Here is a 26,192-nt window from a genome sequence, read left to right as displayed (position 1 = left end):
TTTTTTAAAGATTTTATTTATTTATTTGAGAGAGAGAGAAACAGCATGAGAGGCGAGAATGTCAGAGGGAGAAGAAGGCTCCCCGCTGAGCTGGGAGCCTGATGTGGGACTCGATCCCAGGACTCCGGGATCATGACCTGAGCCGAAGGCATTCGCTTAACCAACTGAGTCACCCAGGCGCCCAATTTTCATTTTTTAAAATATCGCATTGAAATATGTACCTTGATTACTGTATTTATTTGCATCACTTAAATCTTGTGCTAGAGGCAGGTGCCTTACTTGCCTCACCCTGGGACTCTCCAGAAACAAATGCAATAGATGAAGGCTTAAGAAAACCTCTACTCAGAAATTAAACTTACAAGCCATTTGTAAAAAGCTACCAGAGACAAAGCTAAAACCCAATTCTACGAAAGCCACCTAAGGTCATGAGAAGAAGTGACAAGACGCAGCTCAACAGCTAACACTTTAGCAAAATAATTATATTTGTGCTCATCTGTTATTTAACAAGTTCTGTGCTTTTATTTTTTTATTTTTTTAAAATCTTTTTTTTTTAAGATTTTATGTATTTATTCATGGGAGACAGAGGGGGAGAGAGAGAGAGAAGCAGAGGGAGAAGCAGGCTCCCAAGGAGCAGGGAGCCCAATGCGGGACTTGATCCCAGGACCCTGGGATCATGACCTGAGCTGAAGGCAGACGCTTAACCATCTGAGCCACCCAGGCGCCCCAAGTTCTGTGCTTTTAAATGAGAAAATACTATTTATTCTGAAGGAACAGATTAAATTACTTTTCTATTTAAGAGATTTTTTTTTGAAATGCGGGATTTATGGGTTTTTGTCAAGGACATCTTTATTTTATATCGTCTTTTTAGTATTTTCCAATTGCCTTGTTACTTTTCAGAATCCTTGACTTCTTTTAGTCACATTTATTTCAGAAATAGTTGTGATTTATCCAAAGCATTTTTCTTGTTAGCTGTGTGAAGTTTGGGAAATAAATAGCATGATTCCTATCTATTCTGCTTAGTTAGTTATCAGTTTTCACTGTGTATTTTTATAACTCTTCACAGTGGGTTTAGTTGGTGGCATGATTACCAGGTGGGGGGCGGGGGTGGGGGTTTAAATAATTCCACATCACACTAAGCCTAACACCGCATACCTGCTATCACAATTGCAAACATCTGAAAGGAGAGGTTTCGTGAGGCTAAGTCTCTCCGTAGCTGGTGTTTCTCTTATTTCAGAGATTTTCCGTAATCGCTACACAAGTGCGTCCCTGGTAAAGAAGATATTCACTTAATCAGAGCAACTTGTTTCTCAGTCTCAGACCCCTGTTGATCTCTAATACTCTTACATTTATTCTGCACTTTTCTGTTGAAAATGCAAAGAGTGCCCAGTATAATTAAATATTCTTGTGATCCCCAGTGCTAGGAAAATGGGAAGAAAGAAAGAGTCCTTCTAAACAAAGAAACAAAGACCTAGATGAGTCTGTGCTTCTTTTCATGCAACAGTTCAAGGTATCTATTTTTCTTCAGGGTCTATACATTTGTTAGTTTCCTCACCATTCTACCGTTAATTTAAAGAAGTCCCATGTAGAAATCTGCAGAGAAGTGAGCCTGAATTGCCTTCCTACCAGAGGGGCACGCCTCTGTCTTTGATCAAGCTCAGAATTAGATCAGCTAAGGCCGGGGTGAAAAAAGGTGATGTAGATGATAAGTTGAAAGCAGCACCGAGGTTTTGGATGAGGGAAGGGAAAAGAACAGCAACCCGTAAGCAAAAATCCATACCAAGGCCTGAGGTTTACACATCCCAGGTCCCTCTCTCATGGCCCAGCCAAGAATGTTCACAGAGTCTGTCTCCATTCATCACACGTGCCCTGGCAGCTCCACTTTGAGCCTCAGATCACAAATGTGTGTCACCTCCTCATGGAGCTACACCTGCATCCGCCTGGGTCTTCCCCAGCAGAGGGCACATCCATCACCCCTGGGAGGTACATGTATTGGAGCAGCTGCCGGCTGCACACTGCACAGAAGGACTGAAGGGCCTGCTGGCTCCTTTGCCTGCTTGGGCTGCTTTGAGGTAATAAACCTAAGGAATGTCTAAACCTGGAGCTGTCAAAAAGAAGAAGGTTGTTTTTGCTGGAATGTCCGCGGTTTTATTCCCTTTCCCCATGATTCCCATTTCAGAAGCTTTAACTTTTATGGGTATTTTTTAAATAATAAAATGGGGAGTTTTTAAATGTGGTTCTAAGATGCAGAACCCCCCTAGAAGTCTAGATTTGGTTCACCCGGAAAACCCAAGCCAAGCGCCTTGAACTTAATCTGAACTTCTCTTTCCCCACCCCCACCACAATGGCAACATTTTCCACTCATAACATCACTACACTGTAACTTTGCTCTCTGGCAACTGTGTCATTGGTGATTAGTAAAACACTCTGAAACAATGACATCATGTCTATAAAATAATCACAAAAATGCTAAATATTAATGACTAAGTTTCAGAATGGAATTTGAGCAACGCCAGTGGTGGCTAGGTTCACTTTATATATTCTGATTTTGTGAAATTTAAATAGATTTGATTTCCACCCCACCCCACCCCCGCACCCCCAACCCTTGCCTAATTTCGGCCATCCCCTCATTTCTCCACTTTCCTGGCCCCTTCTCTTTCCCAAGGAGTTTGGAGTAAGAAGACCTGTTAAGTTTCAAAATCACCCAATTTGCCCTCTGATCTTTGTTGGAAGCTTTTCTTCATTTTCAAGCAGAAGCATAGCTCTGTAGATTCAGGTACCTTTTGCGCTCCAGACACTTCACAGTTCACAAGCTGTGGTAGAGCTATGGAAATTTTAAAGCACACATATTGTCCAGATGAATGCAAATAAAAATCTGTCTTGCCTTCTTGGAGAGTGGAAACCGGGAATATGGATCACAAAAGCAGTGGAATGTTAGAAGCTCACAAAGCAATGGAATGTTAGAATTGAAATTCAGCCCAACACCCTCACCGATAGTCTTGAACATTTTTAAAACACAGTAGGCTTTTAAGCTTAAGCCAGAGTGAATGGTAAAGGAAATACCATCCATGTGGTGAAACATCATCCCAAACGCCCTGCAACATTTACTAACTCACTGGCTCTGTGAACTCATTATTGTTGCTAGATCTGCCATTAATTTTCAAGTCCATGTTTTGGAGAGAAAACGCATTTACACAATTACAAGGTAAATATTAAGACATTTTGCCCTTGTCATATGCTTATAGGTTCATGATGCTACTTTCTCACCATTAGTACGGTAATTACTTTAAGGGGCATTTTTTTCTTTGAGGGGTATTTCTTTCCTTCGCATTCCCTTCCCTCCTTTCTTTCTTTTAAGAAGTGGCTTAGCATCCATGTTCTTGTCCAGGAAATTTTTGAGTGTGACATGAAGCCCAAGTGGTGGTACAATTACACTTCCAGGCCTATCAGGGAGACCTCCCATCTCTCTTTATTTCATAGCAACTCACTTGTGTATCTGTTTGGATATAAATTTCTAAAAGATGCACTCTTCTGATGCACCATCCTATTTCCCATGCAGAGTAGATGTTTAGTAAATATTTGTTAGAGTGAATGAATGAGGGGCGCCTGGGTGGCTCAGATGGCTAAGCGTTAGACTTGGTTCAACTCAGGTTGTGATCTCAGGGTCAGGAGCCCCTGTTAGGTTCTGTGCTAAGCATGGAGTCTGCTTAAGACTCTCTTCCTCTCCCTCTGTCCCTCCCCACCTGATCAGGTGTGTGCTCTCTCTCTCAAATAAATCCTAAAAAAATAAAAAGAATGAATGAACGAACACATGCATGCTGTTCTTTATAACACTTTATTTGGGAAAACAAAACAAAACTAAACTAAAGCTTGAAAATTACTATCATCCTTGCCATTCTCTACCTCTGGGAAGCCTTTACATGCTGGCTAGAAATGGCTGGCTTTGAACTCAACTAACTCGCCGGTGTGGTTTCTGCACATGGAGAACCAGTACCAAGGCTCAAAGCAGCCTCATTCTTACTCCACCGACTGTGCTGGTTGGCATCAGTGACTCCAGCTACAGAGATCCTTGAGCTAGTGGTGATTTTAATGAGGCAAATAGATTCTAAACCTCCAAATTAAGCACCTAGAAAAGACCCAAACTGGGTAGCCACTTTAACAAGACTTCTCTGTGCAGTAGTGCATTCGGCGTCAGGAACTTTCTGTGAACTCTAGAAGTGACCTCTTTCCTTTCTTTGCTTCCACTTAATCAGATTGCATGTGACCTTTGGGAGCCTAGTGCTTGGATGTTGAAAAGAGTACATGAAAGGATAAAAAACACACACACACTTTTGGGGTACGCTGCCTTTGGAGGCATATTAAGATCCCTTTGAATGCTGTTGTTTTTTTCTCATTGAAAATATCAAGTCTGTTTTCTATATAAACAGGCATTTTCTTTTATCTTGGAGATATTGTTTTACATTCCAACCTTATGGCTTAAATATTTTATTTGTCTCAAAATCATTTTTTTTTTAACATGGGCTGATTATTTGAAACAATCTCACTCATGTTGGAAAAGAATTGTTAGTGACCTTTCTTTCAACTGAGGAGGAAAACAAACATACAAATAGTATTTTTCTCCTGTATTATTTGCAATGGTTAGTCATACATAATTTCTCTGAGTTAGCATAACCTGCAATTGAAAGAGATGTACGAAAACGACTTTTCTGAGTATTCACCCCATAAAGCGTTTGCATGAAGACTCTTGCCTAGCTCACCATCGTGAGGGGAAAAGAAGTAATTTCAGCTTTTGGAGACTAGGAAAATGATTATATTTACTTCATATCTTAAGTGAAAGTTAATCAGATAAAAGCATGAGAAGGACTATAAATGGAAGACAATCTGTATTTGTGAACTGGGTTTACTGATCCAGGGTGAAATTACAGAGCAGGAACGACATCTGTCTTTGTTGTCACTGGGGTCCTCGATCTCTCGTCTTGTCCCTGTCCTCCTTCGAGCTCTTCCACCCCCTCCCCAATGTCCCACTCTGGAGGGATTCCCTCTCGTATCTTGGCCAATTATAATACACAGCAGAGGTTGGCAAACTTTTTCTGGAAAGGCCAAGATAGAATGCACTGCTATCGAGGCTCCTCTTGTCCCCACTTCTGCTTGCGGTATTTTACTGTTAGAGTCTACACCTCCCCAAATACAATGCCTCACCATGAATCTGCTTCTGCTCTCAGCTGCAAGCTGTGATCTTGAACAGAGGAGGGAGGAAAAATACTGGTGGAGGTGGGAGAATTTCGGTGCTCTGGAGGCCTGGCCGCATCCCTCCGTGCCAGATTCACAACCCGCAGCACAGGGGCAATCCTGGGGCCTCTCTTATATTTCTGAACCAGAGGGCTGACTGCCTACCTTCTGGCAGCCACATTCTACTGGTTTTTGACAGCTGGGTGCTTTGGCACCATCTATCTTCTGGTTTTTCGGCATTTCTCCTAGGTTCTGGAATAAATTTAATTGCTGGCCCTCATATTTGGTCAGTGGTGTTAGAAATATACACTTACTCTGTGCCTTTCCAGCTACACTGCTGGGAAGTAGGGAGAGGAGCTGTTAATCACGTTTCGAATATAATCCTGGATCATATTTCTTGCTCATGGCATGCCTTCCTGTACTAAATAGCCCAGCCCAGGGAAGAGAGTGGAGCACCCTCACCAACAGCAGGCACTCATGGGACAGCACTGTGTGGTCTTTCCAGACCTTGAGGTGCACGATATAATGGTAGTTCAGCAAATATAAATGGAATGATAACAATACATTTTAAATGAAGAATTAGCTCTGAAGTATTAAGATGTTGCCACAGTGATGTCATTTACCTCAATATTTGGAGGATTTATAAAAACTGAGTGTAGGGGCACCTGGGTGGCTCAGTTGGTTAAGCATCTGCCTTTGACTCAGGTCATGATCCTAGGGTCCTGGGATTGAGCCCCGAGTCAGGCTTCCTGTTCAGCCGGGAGTCTGCTTCTCCCTCTCCCTCTGCCCTTCTCTCCCCCTCATGTGCACACTTGCTCTCTCTCTCTCTCTCTCTTCAAGAAATAAATAAATAATCTAAAAAACATAAAGAATAAAAACTGAATGTATTTGAAAAGCGGTTTTATCCTCTAAATGGGATGTGCACAACCTAACTTTTATCATTAGATACCCGGAAACTCTGAATGTTCATGGTGGATTAAGAGGCAAGCGAATCCGTTGGAAGGTGGGTAGTGGAATCCTGGCCTTAAGCTCAGCCAGACCCTCTCACTAATAAAACTTGGTGCACTGGTCAACTTGGTTTAGAGATTACTCACAAATTTGGTTGTAGACATTGAAGGTGAGGAACAGAAGGACAAAGTAAAGAGACTTTTCTGAGCTCACAAGTTATTATCAGAGATTGGACTAGGTCCTAGGTGAACCAGGTACCCTTTGTCCTTTCCCATGTCCACAGCATCTAAATTTGACCCATCTGTCTCTCATATAACCCACTCACTAAAGGAACTTTGTCTCATACATCTTTGTATGTCCTCACAGAGCCAAGCACAGAGCCTTGGCCATAATGACTGCTCAAACAATATTTGCTGAGGAAGTTAGATATAGCAGAAGTGTTTCCTGACCTCCAGCATCTCATACTCCTTTGTTTGCTCTTGTACCTGTGTCAAGGCAAGACATTATGTCTCTTGATTATCCCCAACAATTTTCTGCACAATACAAGCTGTCGAGGTCAATTATGTGTCACTAGGTGTTTTAATCTTAGCACAGAAATGTTATTTTTCTTGCCATCCTGGAAGAATTTCACAAGAATTTCAGAGACTGACTAAATGATTGCAGAATTTCTGCATTTCTGCCAAATTGCGTTGAATAATAACAACAAAAATAAACAGCATTAGTCCGAAAGTCATGCAGGAGCAGGTTTAGGCAGAGAACAAAGCATGACATGTGTGAATTGGCCAACTAACATGGTTCTCACAACACTGGCTCTATTGTCAGCAATGATAAAACCTGAGAAAAGGCCTTGGCAAGTATGCTGTACATTTATTTGTTTTTGAGCTTTGATAATAGGTTGGCGTGATGTGATCTTTATTACACCGTGCAATGTAAAATGCAGCTTGTTTTTAAAAGCCATTGCCAATGACTGACAGATATTTATTTCAATGGCATCCAGTGATCTGAACGTCTCATGTCATTCTGTACTTGCTCACTTTTCCATGAATAACTTACCATGTAAAGAGGCATGTTTGGACTTACTTGAACTCATTATATAACCCCAGGTTAGTGAGGGATGTCTTGGAAGGCTAGAGAAGAACTGTTGTGTCTCTAAGACAATTAACTGTGTTTCCGTTCTTGATTTAACTCTTACTGTAAGCGACGGCCAAAGCACTTCACTTAGCCAGAAATATCCAACAGACCAGCATTCACAAGTTTGTTCTGAGGCATTTTTGCCTAAGGTCAACCAATTGTAATGGATTCTTCAGTTGTAGGAGGTTTTATGTATTATTTTGTTGGTAAAAGGAGAAGTATAAAGACATCCAGTTTTGTAAAAACATACAGGGCTAAACATATCAAAGCCAGAATAGCAGATTGCTTACGGATTATTTCCCCCTGGAGAGTCAGAGAAGTTACATTTTTGTGGCGTTTTAACAGAAACCCTCCTGGGAAAATCAAGAGTAATGGGTCATTTCCAATTTCATGGGCTTTCATTTAATTAGATCACATTAATCTTTAACATTTAGTTTATATTATTGCACTGGGGGATTACAAATTGACAGGGAAGAGAGGAAAGGCAGTCGTCAGGAGAATAATGCATTATTTAGGGGGAATGAAGTGGTGGGGAAAGAGAGGCTGAGCAAGGCGTGGTCCGATGACATTGAAAGACTAGAGAGGGCTGAGTCATTGGTCCTGTTCTTATTTCTGCAGACAACAGGAGGCTCTATTCCATGACTCAAGACTAGTAGCCATGTTTTCTTAGACTAGCAAGTATTTAAGAAAATTTGAGTTGGAATGCATTTAAGTGGGACATGCACTGGTGCTGCAGTTTCAGACAGTATGTGAATAGCCCATGAAAAATTTAGAAAATGAAGGTGAGTCTAGAGAAAGTATATTGATGTCCAAGAATTCATTCTAAGCTGCTGCTCCTTTTTTTTTTAAGATTTCATTTATTTATTTGAGAGAGAGAAAGAGAGTGAGAGAGAGAGAGAGAATAAGCAGGGTGAGGAGCAGAGGGAGAAGCAGACTCCTCGCTGAGCAGGGAGCTGGATGTGGGGCTCGATCCTGGGACCAGGACTCTGCATGACCTGAGCTGAAGGCAGGCGCTTCACCAACTGAGCCACTCAGGCGCCCCTCATTCTAAACTTCTGCGGGTCAGTGAAGGAATTAGCAAGTCCACAGCTGTGTTCACCTTCAAGGTTATGGTCCTTTACCACAGACCTTCTGCAGTTAAGCCACATTTCTTCTCCCTTCTCTTCTCACCCTTCACACCATGTCCTTTTCGTCCACCTTTCATCAAACCAGCTTTTCCCTCCGCCATTCCTCTTCCTTGTCACAAATATTTACTATGATATAAATATGTTTTTTAAATCACAAAATCTAAGCAGAATTTCAAATAAATTCTATTTTTTAAAATTTCCTAAAGTTTAGTGGGTACTCAGCAGCTAGAAATACCCATTGCCCTGAAATTCAAGATTGTACATTTATACATACACCACACCCACATTCACAGGTAAGCTGCATTGGGGCAGGGTCCATGTGTCTGGTTCATTTTTTAAAATCTCTATCTCCTAGTTCTAGAGCCCAATAGGCAAGTTATATTTGTTGAATGAATGAATGAATGAATGAATGAATACACAAAGCCCTCTTAATGCTTAAAATCCCACTTTTAGTGTTTCATTTCTTTTAGTTTACAGCTTTGATTTATTTTTAAGATAGAAAATTACTGTAAGAGTGGAAATATTTGAGCTCTTAAAATTTTCCTATAACTTCTTAGGTATGAAGGATTGAGTTTGGAGGGCATTAGACATTTGAACAAAAGAAGTAAGGGGACACTGTTTTGGGGGGTAAGCAAAAAGAGCAGTTAAGAGAAGAATGAAGAAAGCCAATCTTGCAATTCCAAAAACCATCTATTTCATCTGAGGGTGACCTTGATATAGCTCCAGTTCACCATAGATACTCCATTTATTTTGGAGGACTAAATGAGTAAATGAAAATGTAAATGAATATGCATATATAACACATCATGATTGATCTCTTCTCTGGAGTCAGTATAGCCCATTTACTCAGTCATAGAACAAAAGAAGCCACCCTCATGGACCAGACCACCTCTAAAGTAACTAAAACTGCCACTTTGCTTCTTTTGCTGGTTTGGAGAGAAAACAGGATCCAGCCATATGTCGTGAAGACAGGCTTGTCCACCATGCTTCAGAGCCAGTGCCAGCTTGAGTATGTGTGTGCCTTTTGAAAAAGATTTCTTCTTTGCTTTAATTTCTATAGCACGCTGATCTATGTTTTTGCAAAGGATAGAGAATTGATCTCTTACTTCATTAGAAAATGAAATCCACTGGTTTCTTTCAGATATTTTCTAGTATTGAGGTTTTGTAAAACAACAGCTTTATTTAGATCTAATTTGCATACTATACAATCCACCCACTTAACCATTAGATGGTTTTTAGTATATTCACAGAGCTGTATAATCATCAACATGGTCAACTTTTAGAGCATTCTTGGCACCATGGAAAGAAATCCCAATCCCTTAGCACTTAGTCACTCCTCCTTTCTCCCCAAATCCTCTAGTCCCAGGCAGCCAGTAATTTACTTTTGTCTCTGTAGATTTGGCTATAATTTCATACAAATTATATAATTCATATAATTCCATATAAATGGAATCATACTACATGTGGTCTTTTGTAATTGGCTCGCTTAGCATAATGTTTACAAAGTATCCATGTTGTAGCGTGTAGCCATACTTCATTTCTTTTTAGTGAGAAAATACTGTCCCGTTGCATGGATATGCCACATTTGTTTTTCCATTCATTAGTAATGAACATTTGGGTGGTTTCTACTTTTTGACTATTATGAATACAGTTGTTGTAAACATTCATATAAATTTTTTTGTGTGTGGATTTATGTTATATCTCTCTTGGGTTTACACCTAAGAGTGGCATTGATGGGTCATATGGTAACTCTATGTTTAACATTTGAGGAATGTTTTCTTTATTATATTCTTTTTTTTTTAAAGATTTTGTGAGGAATGTTTTCTAAAGCGACTGCATTTTGTATTTCTATTAGCAGTGTGTGAATGCTGCAATTTCTCACATCCTCACCAACACTTCTTATTATCTGTCTTTAGTGATCTCTTTTGTGGTTTTGAATTGAAAATCCTGAGGTTGAGCCTCTTCTCATTTGCTTATTGGTCATGTCTTTGAAAAGAAGTTTATTCAGATCCTTTGCCCACTTTTAAATTGGGTTATCTGGTGTTTTTTGTTACTGAGTGGTAAGAATTCCTTTTATATTAAAATATAATCTCTTATCATATATACATGATTTGCAAATATTATCTTCCATTCTTGAGAATGTGTTGGCTTTTCTCTTTCTTGATGATATTTGTTGAAACACAAAGTTTTTAATTTTGTTGAAGTCTAATTTATTTTGTTTTTTGTTTCTTTGTATGTTTGTGCTTTTGGTGTCATATCTAAGAAACTATCACCTAATCCAAGGTCACAAAAATTTATTCCTATTTTTTTTTCTAAGATTTCTGTAGTTTTAGCTCTTACATTCAGGTCTTTAATTCATTTTTGAATTTTTATATGTGGTGTGAGGCAGGGGTTCAACTTTCTTCTTTTCCAGGTGGACATCCAATTTTCCAGCGTCATTTGTTGCATTAATTTTTGAAAAATTTTATTTATTTATTTCAGAGAGAGTATGACACAGAGCTTGGGTTGGGGCTGGCAAAGGGAAGAGAGGGAGAAACAGGCTCCCTGATGAGCAGGGAGCCCAACTCTGGCTTGATCCCAGGACCCTGGGATCATGACTGGAGCCAAAGGCAGTCACTCAACCAACTGAGCCACCCAGGTGCCCCCATTTGTTGCATTATTATTCACTATTATTGAATTGTTTTGGCAACCTTGTCTAAAATAAATTTACCACAAGTGTGGAAGTTTGTTTCTGTTTCATACTTTTGGGGTTCTCTTGTTAGGTGCATATAATTGTTATATGTCTTCTTGATAGATCGTTCCTTTTATCATTATATAATGTCCTTCATTGTCTCTTACAAGAATTTTTGTTTTGTTTAAATTTTATTTTTTCAATATTAATATAACCACTCCAGCTCTTTTTTTGGCTATTTTTTGTACAAAACATCTCTTTTCATCTTTTTATATCACTTTGTGTCTTTAAATCTAAAGTGAGTTTCTTGTAGACAGCATATGGTTTGATCACTTTAAAAATTCATTCTAATAATCTCTGCTTTTTAATTGAAGAGCTTAATCCATTTACATTTAATGTAATTACTAATAAGGGGCTATTAACTTCTGTCATTTTGTTCCTTGTTTTCCCTATATCATATATATTTTTTGGTCCTCTGTTTCTCCATTATTGGCTTCTGTTACATTAATTAGATATTTTCTTGTATCTTATTTTAAGTCTTTTGTCATTTTTTTACCATAAGTTTTGAGTAACTTTCTTGGTAATAACATCTTAATTATATTATTCCAGTTGAAATTAATAACAACTTAGTTTTAATAGTATACTAAAATTACTCTTATAAATAGCTCTGTTTCCATAGTCATGCTATTGTTGTCACTAATCTGTATTCATTGTGTGCCTATCAACTTAGATTTTAATTATTGGTTTATTCGATTGTCTTTTTGTAAATCATATGGGAAAAATGATAAGTGATAGACCAAAATACATTAATACTGAATTTTGTATTTACCCATGTATTTGCTGGTACTCTCTTTCTTCATGTGGATTAGAGTTACTGTCTAGTGTCCTTTCATTTCTACCAAAAGAACTTCCTTTAGCATTTCTTCTAGGGCAAATCTACTAGCAATAAACTTTCTTGGTTTTTGTTTATCTGGGGATATCTTAACTTGTCCTTCATTTTTAAAAGATAGTTTTCCTGATAGATATAAAACTAATGGTTGACAAATTTTCTACTTCAGCACTTTGTATATCTCATTCTTCTTCTATCTGCTCAAACTTGCCATTGAGCCTCTCCAGTACAAATTTCACTCATTATTGTGCTTTTCAAATTCAGTATTTCTGTTTCCTTTTCATAATTTCTTTTTCTTTATTGATTTTTTTTCTTTTTTGTGAGATATTATCCTCATGATTTCCTTAATTCTTGTACATGGTTTTCCTCGGTTCTTTGAGATTATTTAAAACAGTGGATTTAAAGTCTGTCTAATTTTTCATGGACAGTTTCTATTAATTTCCTTTTTAAAAATCTTATGTATGGGCCATATTTTCTTTCTCATTTGCATGCTTTACAATTATTTATTGAAAAATGGTCCTTTGAATTTTATAATATGGCAACTCTGAAAATTAGATTCTTTCCTATCTTTGTCTGCCAAGCTTTTGGATTAGTTTTTTTGTTTGTTTGTTTTGTTTGTTATTTTATCATTTTACCCAACTGTTATCTCTTTCTCAGATATCACAAAGTAATGCATTTGCCTCTAAATGTTTAAATGTCCCCAAGGTAGCAACCTCAGTCCTTGGAGAGTTCCAGGTTAGGTGAAATAAAGAGAACCTCTTTGAGTTGGTTTCTCAGGAAGCCACCAAATAGACTGAAACAACAACAACAACAAAATCCCACAATTCTCTGAAAATAAGGTCTTTTCTTCTTCCTTTCTTAACAGGCAAATGTACTGGGATAAGGGCTATTATTTTCAAGGCTGCTGCCAAGCTGAGAGATGGAAGATGGGGCCAGTGTAGTTTTAAACACTGCAAAGCTCTCTTTCAAGATTCAGCTGGTTTCTTGATCAAGCCATTCCTTGGTTGTTATAAACTTTTGGTTAATCCTTATAGTTCTGAAAAAAAAAATGGATTCCAACAGTTTGTTTGCCAGTTTATTTGTTGCTTTTTGTGTGTGTGTGTGTGGAGGGACATACATGAAATTCACTAGTTCACAATTTTCACTGATGTCATTCAAGTTTATTTCTGGACTCTTAATTCTGTTCAGTTGATTTAAATATCTATTATTGTATGAGAGCTGACAACTGTCTTTATCACTGTAGCCTTGTAATAAGTTTTGAAACTAGAAAATAAGAGTTCTACAGAAGATTTTTGTTCTTTTTCAAGCTTGTTTTGGCTATTACCTTGAATTTCCATATGAATTTTAGTATCAACTTTTCAAATTCTGCAAAGAAGACAGTTTGGATTTTGATAGAAATTGTGTTCAATCTGTAGATCAGTTTAGGGAGTATTGCCATCTTAACAGTATTAAATTTTCTGATCCATGAACATGAGATGTCTTTCCATTTATTTAGGTCCACTTTAATTTCTTTCAACAAAGTTTTGAAGTTTGCAGAGTATGTGTTCCACTATTTCATTAAACTTATTCCTAAATATTTTATCCTTTTCTATACAACTATAAAATGTTATTGTTAATTTTGGTTTAGGATTGTTCATTGCAAAGGTACATAAATTCACTTGATTACTCTATGAAAGAAGTTGGTAAAAATACAAATGTGATCATGCAGTGTCTCTGTTTAGATCCTTTTGATGGCTTCTCATCGGGCTTAGAAGAGTAACAAAAATTCCTAATATAACATGGAAATGCCTTAATGTTCTGATTTCGGCTCACTTCTCTTGCCCCATCTGAATCTGCTCCTTCCCTCACTATCTGAGTTGTGCTGGCATGTTTTCAATCCTCCTAATCCAACATGATCCCTTCCAACATAAGGTCTTTGCACATGCTATTTCCTATACCTGAAAAGTTCTCTCCTTCTCATGTCACAAAACAAACCAAAAAAGCTCTTTATCTAGTTAATGCCTATTACATCTTCAGATCTTGGCTCAAATACCTCCTCTTCAGGAAAGCCTTATGGATAACCAGTCTAAGTCAGCTTCTTCTGCCATCTGTCTATGGAGCACACCTTTCCTTTTCTTTAGAATCCTTATGATACTTTTTAATTATACATTCGTTAATTAAAGTGATTCTTTGATTAAGAATGCATACATTATTCAGTACACTGTAAGCTTTTTAAGAGAAAGGCCTGTCTTGTATTTGCTAGCTGTTGCTTTCACTCTCTGTTTAGTGCAGTATGTACTGAGTACTCAAATTTTCACTTATTGAAGCAATTAATGAGAGAATGACCTGTCAAGAAGGTTTACGTATTATGTCATTCAATCATTCATCCTTTTAGGTAAGTAATATCCTCTCCAAGATAGAGTTGGGAAAAATGAGGTTCAGAAAGATTAAATATCAATACCTTGTCCAAATTAAAACAACTACTCATGTAGAGTCAGGATTCAAATCCAGGTCTCTTATGATGAACTTATGTTTTCAACTGCACTGTCACACTACTTTATCCTATTCAGGGTGAATCTGTACTCTATTTAAGGGAAGCTCTGAGCGGAAATAGCTAGCTAATATAGCAAAGAGGAGACAAGTTTGTGATTCATGAGGGAAATGCAGGTTGAGGTATGAAGGGGATGTCACAAACCCACTCAGGGTGATAGAAGGATTTAGAGCAGAGGGTAAGGCTATGAACCATTTTCCCAACTTGTTAATAAAGGAAAGAAATGGCTCAAAGGCTGGTGGATGACATTAATGAGAAGGGGAAAGAGGCAAATGGTACGGATCTCTAAATAGAGTGGTTTGGGAAGTGAATGAGTGTTGGTCTGAGTGAGGTGCCAGGAAGTAAAGACCACTATGGAAACTGACTGACAAAGAGAAATCAGGGCCCTAATGAATTTTGTCCTACTGCCCTTTTTGAGGTCACTGGGTACAGAGTAGTAGGCAGAGGACTTGGCTCATTTGCCTTGAAGGATGATGAGAGTTCTGAGCTTATTTGTCCTGGGAAGGTACAACTCTAGGACCTTTAGTATGATAACATAGCCTGGGTGGTGGTGAGCCAGGGGGTACACAAACATACAAGTAGTGAGAATGTATGACAACTGGGATGGCTGCAATCCTACAAACATTTTAAGTGTATTTAAATCCAAACTATACCTATCTAATGCACAGAGCTTCCAAAAAGAATTTATTTTTCCTATTGTTAAGATGTGCATTCTCTTAAGAAACTGGAGGATGGTGAGATAAGTGCAAATTGATTTTTGTGAATACTAGTATGGGAATATAGGGGACTGCAGAAAATAGAATGACATCTCCAAGACAAATGGCCAGTTATAGATGTATTTGTTAAGCCAGGAGGAAGAGCCCAGTAAAGAGGAATTCAGGAAGGCAGAAATGTGGTGACAGGGAAAGCTGAGACATAGAACGGCCAACTGAGAGAAAATCGAAGAGTTTCAATTGACTGACTCAACCTTTGTGGAAAAAGTTGATGATAACTGACAAATTCTTTCATTTGTGTATTACAATCCTCTTTTAGTGGAGAGATTCAATTTCCTTATTATATCCATATTTCAGATGTGACTTGGAATCCAGTGCAACAATTTTTATAGCCATTTTCATCCCTCACATGTAATTAAACAATTTAGCTCAATCCTCGATGTGAAACTGTCTAATTTATCCTACTTTCAAATTAAACAACAACAACAACAACCAAAACCTTCCTTCCCCCTCCCACTGCCTCAAATTCTAGTGGAAAATTTTCATTGTTGACATCTACTCTGTATCCTATCAGTCGGAAGATTAAAGGTAATGGGTATTGTTTGGGAAACACATTATGTTTCCCAGTTAACTTTATGATATTTAAATTTTAAAATTTAAAGAATTTTATTTGGTCACTGTGTGTGTTGTGTGTAGTGGGAAATTTCTGTTTATACTCTCTCCTTTCAAAGAATAAAGAAAGGTAATAACAGTCATAAGACATTGAAAAAAGCTACAATTCACTTTGATTCAACCCCATGACCCATAATGTACCACACAGGGTCATAGAGTGGAAAAAATAAACCCCATTTCCCACTCCCACAACAATTGGAAGATAAATTCTCCTATTACTAGGTAAACTTAAAGAATATTTAGCCCTGTAGGTTTATGATCAGCAGAATGGGTTCTAGAATAGTTTAAAATTGAGATCATGTCTACAAATCCAAAGCATCAAATACTGCTGTCAGGCATATAGTGGTAAAAGCAAAGAAAAAATGTTCCCAGCTCCCTTTACTGATCATGGCAGCCAACTATAAATTCCCTGGTCCCTTTCTTGTCTGTTCATTTTCCCCAACATACTGCATTTTAATCCTGTAAGAACTTGTTCCATTTAAATCCTAATTCTAGGCATAGTCCTTTGTCATTCTCAAATCTCATGATGTGAGGAATACTACCCCATTGAAACGATCCTCATTAAGGTATAATAGCTCCACTTTTCAACTGTACAGGAAGTGATTATAAATATATTTGAGTATGACTAAAGTGAAGTTTGTGGTATGAAGTTTTAACTTTATACTTAATTCAAATAGTTTTTACACACATACAGCAAGTGCTTTTGAGCTGTGAAAAAAAGCATTCCTGGAAGAAAGTTCCAGTTTAGCTAATTTTTGCTAACATAAAAAGACGAGATTCGAAACTTAACTTTTAAGATGTCATCAAAAACAAAAAATACATAATTTTTTTCAGTCTACAATGTTGCACAGCTAAAATATGCTTTCCAATTTAAATAGTAATTAATAACAGCTTAATTTATTATTTATGTATTAGACCATGCCAAATGGAAAATTAAAGGAAAAATAAACAGTATCCATGCAAACTATTTGAAATGGCAAAGTGATACATTTCTTGTTCCATTTCCATCAAGATTTTATTATCAATTTCCATTATCTCTAGTTGACTTGTTCAGACTCAGACTCTAAGCTCAATGATCTAAATTTATTGACTGTTAGTCCTACTCCAGTGTTGCAAGACTTCTTGACACTACACTAGAATGTGGATACCAGATGTTAGAAATGAACTGAAGAATTAATTTATCCTTAATAATAGCCACAGTTTATTTGATCACTTTTGATAAATGGGCCTCAGTCCTTCCTTCGTATGTGATGAGTAGTTACTATGCTGGAACCATAGGTGAGATTAACCTGTAACTTGTCCCAGGCTGTCGCTTCATCAGCCCAGCTGCAAGCAATCTATATACTCAGATTAACTAATAAGCCCTGAATCATATTTTCTCCTCCTGCTCTGGCCTTGTTCTCCATGCTGAGAATGGAATGAACCACTGGAAGCTTTTGAACATGCCATACATCCTCTGATCTTTCTCTATGGTACTCCCTCTGTCCCCCAGTGTTACATTTTTTTCTCACACTGACCTTTGTTTTTGTTTGTTTGGTTGGTTGGTCTTGCTTTTTATCCCTCACGCTGCTCTCGGATTCCTCCACTTCCTGTCTCCCCTCTTCCTAATTTCTCATCTTTCACCTGTGCTCTCTCAGAGCCCATTTCAACAAATTCCTACCCTATCCTCCCAAACATTCTCAGAATGTTCCCTCCATCCCTTAAAGAAACCCAGGCTCTACCCTGAATTTTTTTTTCTTTTATGCTGCCCTCAAAGTAAACGTTTGCTGACCTACTCAAGGACCAGGAGGGGGAATGGCATTCCTTGAGCTCTCCAATGCCACTTCCAAAAGAATTGTTCTTGTGTCTTTATATAAAACTTCATTCTCTCTAAGTTAATATTATCAAACTTTTCCAGTCTTTCATCCTTCTCATTATCCTGAAACTATCCTTATTTAGTCATCCTGCTACAATTACTAAAGACATTAGCACATAGGCTACAATAATCTTCTATAGCCCATGTTGTACCATTAAACTGGCCGATTTCAATATTCCTATGGCCAAAATAACCAACAACAAGTCAGCATCTAGGTTCTTGGGCATCGTCAGGACTCTTGACCTTGACCTTTGCTTTCTTTCAACCCCCTAAATTCTTTGACCCCTTATGTCACAAAACTTAAACTTTTCTATGACTATTTCCTGTCCTTCTGTCTCATATTCTAATGTTCACTCTACTTGCTCATTGTCCTTTGGAGGCCTCCAGTTTCTTTATTTTTCAATTATCCCTACTCTATCAATGTATTATTATATACTTAGACTACCTCATTTCCTTCCTTCTTGACTCAACACAGTGGATATTTGAATACTTCCTCATTTAGCTCTCTTGCATTCTAGTCCTTTCATTTCATACCACTCAGGAACACTAATCCAGGCAACTGAGGCCTTCTGATGTGAACTATGCCCAATCTCTTTTCTCCCCAATAGAGGTCATCATAGCTACAACTAGTATTATCTCATTTATCCCTTGTCATCTTAAGACCAGCATTTTCTCCTATAATTGTGACCCCGTTCCCTGTTGTTTCTTCAGGATCTTATCCCATCAGTCAGGCATCTTTTCTATTATATAGCTGATCTTTCCTTTTCTCCCGACTCTTTTTCTATTCTTATTTTCAGTAAATGATGCCACTATTTTCAGTCACTGAAGTTATAATTCAGGAGCCATTCTGCATGTTTTTATCTTTTCTGCCCGTAGCTACTTAATAATAATAGTAGTAATGACATCCAGTTATAGAGTGACTGCTATGTGCTAACCACTGTTCTAAGTGCTCTACGTGTTTTGTTTCAGTTCATCCTTACAATTCTACAAATTGGCTATTACTTTTATCACCATCTTGCAGATGAAGGCACTGAGGTATGATGAAGTTAAGTATCCTCTGCAAGGAAACACTGCTATTAAGTGGTAGAGCAGAGATGAAGGACCCGTGCTGTTTGTATCTCTAAACATATCATGAATTTTCCTACTATGCTAATATTCCAGGCTGTTGACAGCTCTCATCTCAGCAGCAATAGTCCCCCAAATGGCCTTGCTGGCTCTTATCTTGTACTCCCCAGATTCTTATTCTGTAGTGTTTTCCCCACAGGTTTGTCTATCATGAATATTAATTTAACTCCATTGTTTAAAGCTATGAGTGTTTGGATTAGAAGTGATGATTGTTCTGTTTGAATCAATCCTGTTACTTTTTAAAGAAAATTTACATTGATGATTTGTAAATGTTTGAATTGGGCTGCAGAAAGCTTATGGAAATAGTTAATCTGAGATTGAAACTAAGGGATTCAAATCCTGACTCCAACATTTATGAGCTATTGGATTTGGGGCAAGTCACTTAACCTCTCTGTGCATTAGTTCTCTGCCTTTAACATGGGAATCATAATAGTACCTGTATCGTAGTGTGATTGTTAGGAATAGACCAAATTAGTTAACACATATAAACTGTTTTCAAGGACACCTGGTGTAGAGTGAATTGCTGTATCAATGTTACCTATTATTATCCACATGTGGAAGCTTTGTATGCTGGTTGAAGATCAGGCTTGAATTCAAAATAGTCTTGATAAACTATCATACTATTCATTAAGAGACAATATAGCTTGCTTGCTGGAATTCATTATAATAAGTATCTGTGATGAGCTGCATAACATTGCTTTGTGGTGGAGATCTTGCACCTTGGGTGACTGAATCATGTTGAAGCCTGTCTTCTAGTATTTGAAGTTGCCCTCCTTGATTTGGAAGCAGGAATAAAGGCTATTGCCAAAGTAATTCCATATAGACATGTATCCTCTTCCAAACAAGTGTAAAATTTCTTTTAGAAAAGCATAAGGGTTATAATCCGCATGACATAATTTTCAAGATACTATGTTAGCACCCCAGTAAGCCAGGAAATCAATCTTCCAGCCACCACAACCCTCTAGGAAACATCTGTTGGACCATTTGCCATGAGAAAGAATGAAAGTAGGCCTGGGGCCCCTGGCTTAGCAGGGGGAGCTCCATCTGGAAGGGTTGATGGAGGCAGCCTGGGAGCTTGGGAATGGTAGCTCTCTCCAGGTTTTTGACAGCATAGAAGGGACACAGAAGGTGGTTTGGACAATGGTAGTGGCTCACGTTGACCAGTCCTCCAAATCATCCAACTACTGGAAATATTTATCATTTAAAGCCTATCTATTGAGCTAATAAGGCCCTACTCCACATTTTTTGAGCTCTGAAGGACCCAGTCTTGTCCATTGAACGTGTGATTTTGTACAAAATTTTATCCCAATTATTTAGAGTCCAATAATTGATCTTCTAAGTTAAAACTGGACATACTCAGCTGTCAGGTACCTGAAGCAATGCTAGATTATGAAGTGTGTGATGAAGAAAGAAAACTAAAGATGGATTCATCCTGACCTTGGAAGTAAGTGAGTAACTCACAAAAAGGGGAGGGTTCCTGGGAACCAAAAGAGACAGCTTGACAGCAGACAGAAAACGATTTAACACTCAGACAGGGAAGAAAATTGAGATCCATAACTATGGCCAAAAGATACAACCCAAAAGAAATGCTTCGAAATGAGAGCTACAGGACAGGCTGGATTACATAGACTTTTCCCATCACAAGATGTAAGCTAATCTACTTTGCTAAAAACAAACACATTTCACCCCTGAGAGTGTATTAAGTGCTCTGAAAAGGGTCTGGGACTTAATTTGTAAGACACATTTCATCAGATATTTAGAATTTTCTCTGTAGAATTCCTGGCCTTTAGTGTTTTTTATTTTCTGATTCCTGAGAGATAATCAGAACCATATTCACTCAGAGAGTAAGTTGCAGCCTAACATTTTCCTAACCCTTATATTGCTCAATAAGTAAACTCTCATGTATCAACATTTTTTTCTAAATAAAAGCTTCAAGGAATTTAACAACAAACCACCCCCAGAATACTGTTTTATAAATTAAAAAAATGGTCTAAACAAGCTAGAAATCCCTTTATCCATCGCCCTTTGTGAGGTGTAAGTGATAACAATTGCACCTGTTTTTCTGCAACGGTACTATTTATATTTTCAACTTTAAAACTCTGAAGAATATCTTAATTGTACAACAAATCTTTATTGAACACTGACTGTGTAGCCAGCCACTGTGTTGATATAACATAACATATCTATACCTTGTTTAGTTGTGTAGATCATTTGTGTCTGTTAAAACAGAAACAAAGAAAAAGAATTGTATGTTCACAATATTGTTTTAAATAACTTAACAGAAAATACATTTTTCTCTGTGCTCCACAATCAGAAGACACAGTGATTAGAATGATAGTTAACTGAGAATCAACTATTTGACTACTTGGCTTATACTGACTTGGGTATTAAAATATTTTGAGGAAGAAAATCAGATTATCTCATACACCTGTGGTTAAAAGATGATAAACGTTGGAGATAGATTAGTGGATAAATGAAGTCATGTTAATTTGAGTGGTATTTAAAATGAAATAATACACATGCCATTTAAAACTGAAAGACATATGACTTACTACTCTGAGCTTTATCTCAAAGGCCTGTTGTTGAAACCTTAAAAGAGAGCTCAAATAGAATGGGGAATTTGGGAAGTTGCCTGTTTCTCTAATTTTTAAGTCATTCCTCTTCATCAATATTGTTATTTCTAGAAATCCTTTCTCTTGGTTCATCTCTTTCCTCTTCATTCGTCCTTCTACTGTCAAGGTCAAGCCCTCATGCTTGACAAGTGCAGTAGCTTTCAAGCTGCTCAGTAATCCCCCAAGCTATATTTACAGGCCTACCTAAACCCTGAAATGACCACATCATTTTCTTGCTTAATAATCTCTCGGTGGTTTTCTAGACCCCAGGGATTGAACCTACCCTGGACCAAAAGCACAGACATCTCCCCAAAACTGGAGCTAAGATGGAAATATAAGACAAAGGATAATGGATACATAAGGAGTTAGGGCTGGAAGGTTGGGTACATTGAAGACTTGAATACAAAACTAAGGTATCCTACTCAATTTGATAGGCAACAGGTGTTTATCAGAGAGTTTTTATGTCAGGGGTATATGCTTTAGGAAAATCAGTCTCACTGTGGTATTTAGCATGAATTAGACAAGAAAGCACCTGGAACCACATTGGACAAAAGCCCAATGACTTAGTTATTGCAATGATTTTAAGTAAATAAATAGTGAGGTCCCAAATCAGGATAATGGCAGTGAAAATGGAAAAAGAAGGGAGAGGTGTCAGTGGGGGTTTTTGTAGGTGGTCAGTAGAGAATCAGGGAAGAAAGAGAAATATAGGGTCAAGCATACACAGTCATTGCTTGTAGTAATCTTTCATTGCTTAGTTTTATTGGCAAAGATTTAGAAGTATCTGTTCAGTTCTTCTAGGATAAAAGTGATTATCAGATTGATTTTCAAATGCGTCAAGCAGAGTAAAGAAAGGTGTTCAGCAATACACTGGCTACAGTCAGAAAGAAACTATGGGTGTTCTGGCTGCTAACTTCTGTGACTTCTTTGCAACCCAGTCCTATGACCTGTTTGCCATCTCCTAAAGAAGTGCCAGCAATGTCATTCCTTATGAGAAAGTTCTTACTTAACTGTCTAAAAGGGTCATATCTATCACGATATTAAAATAGTGGTTTTAGCCAAGAAAAGGCAAAGAATTCTCATGCATTAGCCATAGTGGGCTGGGGGGTTTCCACATTATAATGAGTACCCATAATCAGGACAGATGGGCTTTAGCAATCTCGAAGCCCCTTGTTTTGGGGAGGACACTGCAGGTTACCTTACCAGCTGCACATTCCTGTACTGTAATTGCATAATTCCCATAGGACAATCTCCCAGGCTACTACTGCCCTATCCCATGTTTCTACCAGTACAATAAATATCATAAATAAATTCCACAGCACATTTAGTTTGCTGGGGTTTAAGGGCTTTCAGCTGGGAAAGGACCTGTGACCTTTGTACAGCTGTTCATATGTTATTTCTAGCTGGATGTGAAGCACTGAGTTCTGGAAATCTCAGAAGACTGCCCCCATCACCCCAGACTATGCTCAAGTCCACCTACCACTTTATATAAATGCTATTGAACTACTTTTGTAGGCAGAAAGGAGCTGCTGGTTGGGATGAGCAACCAAAACTTTCCAACTGTTTCCACTCACAGCCTAAATATGCTTTGCTGGGTTCACAGTTTAGCAGCCAGTCCCTAAGGCACTTAATGGGAATGATTAAGTTGGGAGAGAGGAAAGACTAGCAGATTCTGGCTTTCTATCTTCCTCTCCCATTTTAGACTCAAAGAAATACCATGCATGTGGTGGCTGGAGCAGGTCAGGTGCCAAGCCCAATGGCACTTATGATAGAAGAGGCCATTCTCTGGGAATCTTAAAGGCCAAAATGCTGTTTTTAGAAGGAAAATACTTCCAGGATGATACTGTGGCCTTTAACTTAATTAGTCAATTAAAGAAAGAAAGTCTCTCAAAAGAATCATGCAAATAAAAGGAAGCTGCCCAAGGCTGCTTCCAGGGAAAGAAAAGAATCTTTTGCCATGCTGAGGCCAGAGGTGTGGGTGTCATGTTTTCCAAGGAGGATTGTGAAGCTTTCAAAAATTCATAAGAGGTTCTTGATGGGCTCTTGCCTGGGGATCTGCAGGCAGGTTCCTGAATCATAGACTTTGGAGGTGGTATCTCAGAAAGGGTCTTACTAGAGACAAAAACATTTCATTTCAAAACTTAATTTTTGGTGATATTAAAAAGCAACATATTTAACAATGCCATCTGGGGTTATTTTATTCTATTAGAGTGATGTGAAATTTAAAATATTGAAATATAAAATATTTTCAATAAAATTTAAGGATTCTCTTTAAAATTGAAATCTTTGCTTTTAAGATGGTACTTATCAAATGTGGGGATTCCAAAATAATTCTAATTAGTTCTAAAATTCCTCAACTTGACTGGATTTACGTATAGGCTCTAAACATACCATGGCTCAGGGGATACCTTTAATTGAGAAACTTTTTCTAATAATGATACATACTTCTCTTCTAGCCTTTGCTTTCATAGAAGTCATATTCTAGTAGAGGAAGACAGCAAATAAATACCCAAATATATAATATGTCTGTGATTTTTGCTTTGGAAAACTATAAAGCAGGGTAAGGAGTATAGGGTGTATGTGTAATGGGGGCAATAGGACATGTCATAATGACTGATGCATAATACAGAAGTAACAAAATTCAATTCATAAAATGTGTCAGGTTATTATCGGAATTACTCAGGCTTTTAAACACCTGCTAATGTGAAAATGGAAGGCAGTTTATCTTCCACTTTGGTTTTCTTCAAAGGTTTAATTCTTGAGATTACACACTTTTCATTTTACTTGGTCTCATGTGATCTTATAACTTTAGTTTCTTCAGGCAAATAGAGAGTGGTGACAACATTTTGTTTAGAAAGCATTTCCTAATGTTTGGAAGAACATGTTATTCCCACTTAGAAGGTATTTTAATGTGAGGTCATCAAATTCTCCCTTGCCTAATAAATTTTATATACTCATTGTGTCCTTCAGTCTTATTAAATTCACTTATGTATGTACGCTATGAGAAAAAATAAACCAAGAGAAATAGTGAGGGCTGGGGCAAAAGAGATGAGCTGGAGCAGGAAGGATCAGCTCTGGTACAAAAGTTCCTCTAATCTCACGGTCACACCAGATGGGCAGCACTGACAATAGAGTGGATATTTTCTGCTTTGTGGGGTACTGATAACTCACGTTTTGGTAGGATTTATCTTTATTTTAGATGGGGTGCTATAAAGAACCTTTTCCTATGTAAAAGTAAGGTACTGAGTCTATAGTTGAATGGAGAGGCTGAAACTAATTATGGCTATACTGTTTTGCGTACTATTGTACAAGGTCAGTAGGACAGTGGCTCTAGAGCAATTATTACGATGTTACATAATTTATGTTACATCTTTGTAGAGTGGGGCCAGGAAAAGGCAGAGGAAGCTGGGGCTATAAGACCTTGGGGAGAAGTAAGATGAGAGAGGGGGTTCTGGTCAGAAGAGCTCAGGAAAAGAGTTGCCAGTGGGGGAATCCCTGGGCAAATAGTCTTTTCATTGGCTTTTACTAAGGGCCCTCTTGACATCCCGTTGTAATTGTGCTCTGAATTGTGCTATTCTTATATTATTGTGCTATTATTCCCAGATTTTCAGTAAACCTTTGGGAAACTGCCGTGGTCTGGTCACATCTCTGCTGTGAGGTTGCTTTTGTCTTCTGAGACCTGAGTTTACAGGAATCACTGGTTCAAGAGAGAGTGGGACCCTGAGAGAGCAGAACTTGCTGAAGGAGCTTGATGCACAGGAGAGGTTAGCAAGGTGCCTAGATAAGCTCTGCAGATTCTTGGTGGGAGATGGAGAAGCTGTGAATACTAAGGGAAAGGAACCCTCATTGAATGATTTCACATAGGATGGAAGTCTTGAATTATTGCTATGTGAAAGTCGACTGACTAATCATGGAAGATTTCACATGTATGTTCTCTAGAAAGATATTAACTAGCTTTTACCTTGGCATTCATTTTCCCCTAACATACCAAGAAATTTGTTTGTGAAATAATAAAATACCTCCAGTATTTTCATAAACATTGATATTCTATTATTAGTAAATTTAAGTATATCTGCCCCATGCTAGTAAATACTCATACACATTTGTTAATAATTGAATTCATATTGTTCTTAACTATATGGTTGTGACATTAATTGAGGCATTATACTCATAATGTAGATACAGGTTTTTAAAAGATTTTTTTTAGATACTGGGAAGCTGATGGGCTTCTTAGAGGTTATCTGGTCCAGGCTTCCAGTTGTGGAATAAATAAATCATGGGAATAAAAGACACAGGACAGAAAGACATGTATCATATGACCTCACTGATAGGAGGAATTCTTAACGTCAGGAAACACACTGAGGGTTGCTGGAGTGGTGGGGGGCTGGGAGGGCTGGGGTGGCTGGGTGATGGACATTGGGGAGGGTATGTGCTATGGTGAGCGCTGTGAATTGTGTAAGACTGCTGAATCACAGACCTGTACCTCTGAAACAAATAATACATTATATGTTAAAAAAAAGAAGAAGATAGCAGGAAGGGAAAAATGAAGGGCGGAGGGGGGGACGAACCATGAGAGACGATGGACTCTGAGAAACAAACTGGAAGTTCTAGAGGGTGGGGTGGGGGCATGGGTTAGCCTGGTGATGGGTATTAAGGAGGGCACGTACTGCATGGAGCACTGGGTGTTATATGCAAA

At 38.0% G+C, this 26,192-nt stretch overlaps 1 long non-coding RNA gene across 1 annotated transcript in view; it reads left to right on the top strand.

Annotated features, from left to right (window-relative positions):
- Window positions 1-3,005: 3,005 nt before the first annotated feature.
- LOC113920827 overlaps window positions 3,006-26,192 on the top strand; it is a 62,720-nt gene continuing 39,533 nt past the window's right edge. The window contains exons 1-2 of the long non-coding RNA XR_003519383.2: window positions 3,006-3,202; window positions 25,100-25,260. This is a non-coding gene — a long non-coding RNA (uncharacterized LOC113920827). The remainder of the gene's footprint in view (window positions 3,203-25,099; window positions 25,261-26,192) is intronic.

The sequence above is a fragment of the Zalophus californianus genome, chromosome 3 (assembly GCF_009762305.2).
Source record: "Zalophus californianus isolate mZalCal1 chromosome 3, mZalCal1.pri.v2, whole genome shotgun sequence".
Classification (NCBI taxonomy): Eukaryota; Metazoa; Chordata; class Mammalia; order Carnivora; family Otariidae; genus Zalophus; species Zalophus californianus.
This window is presented reverse-complemented; position numbering and strand designations above follow the sequence as displayed.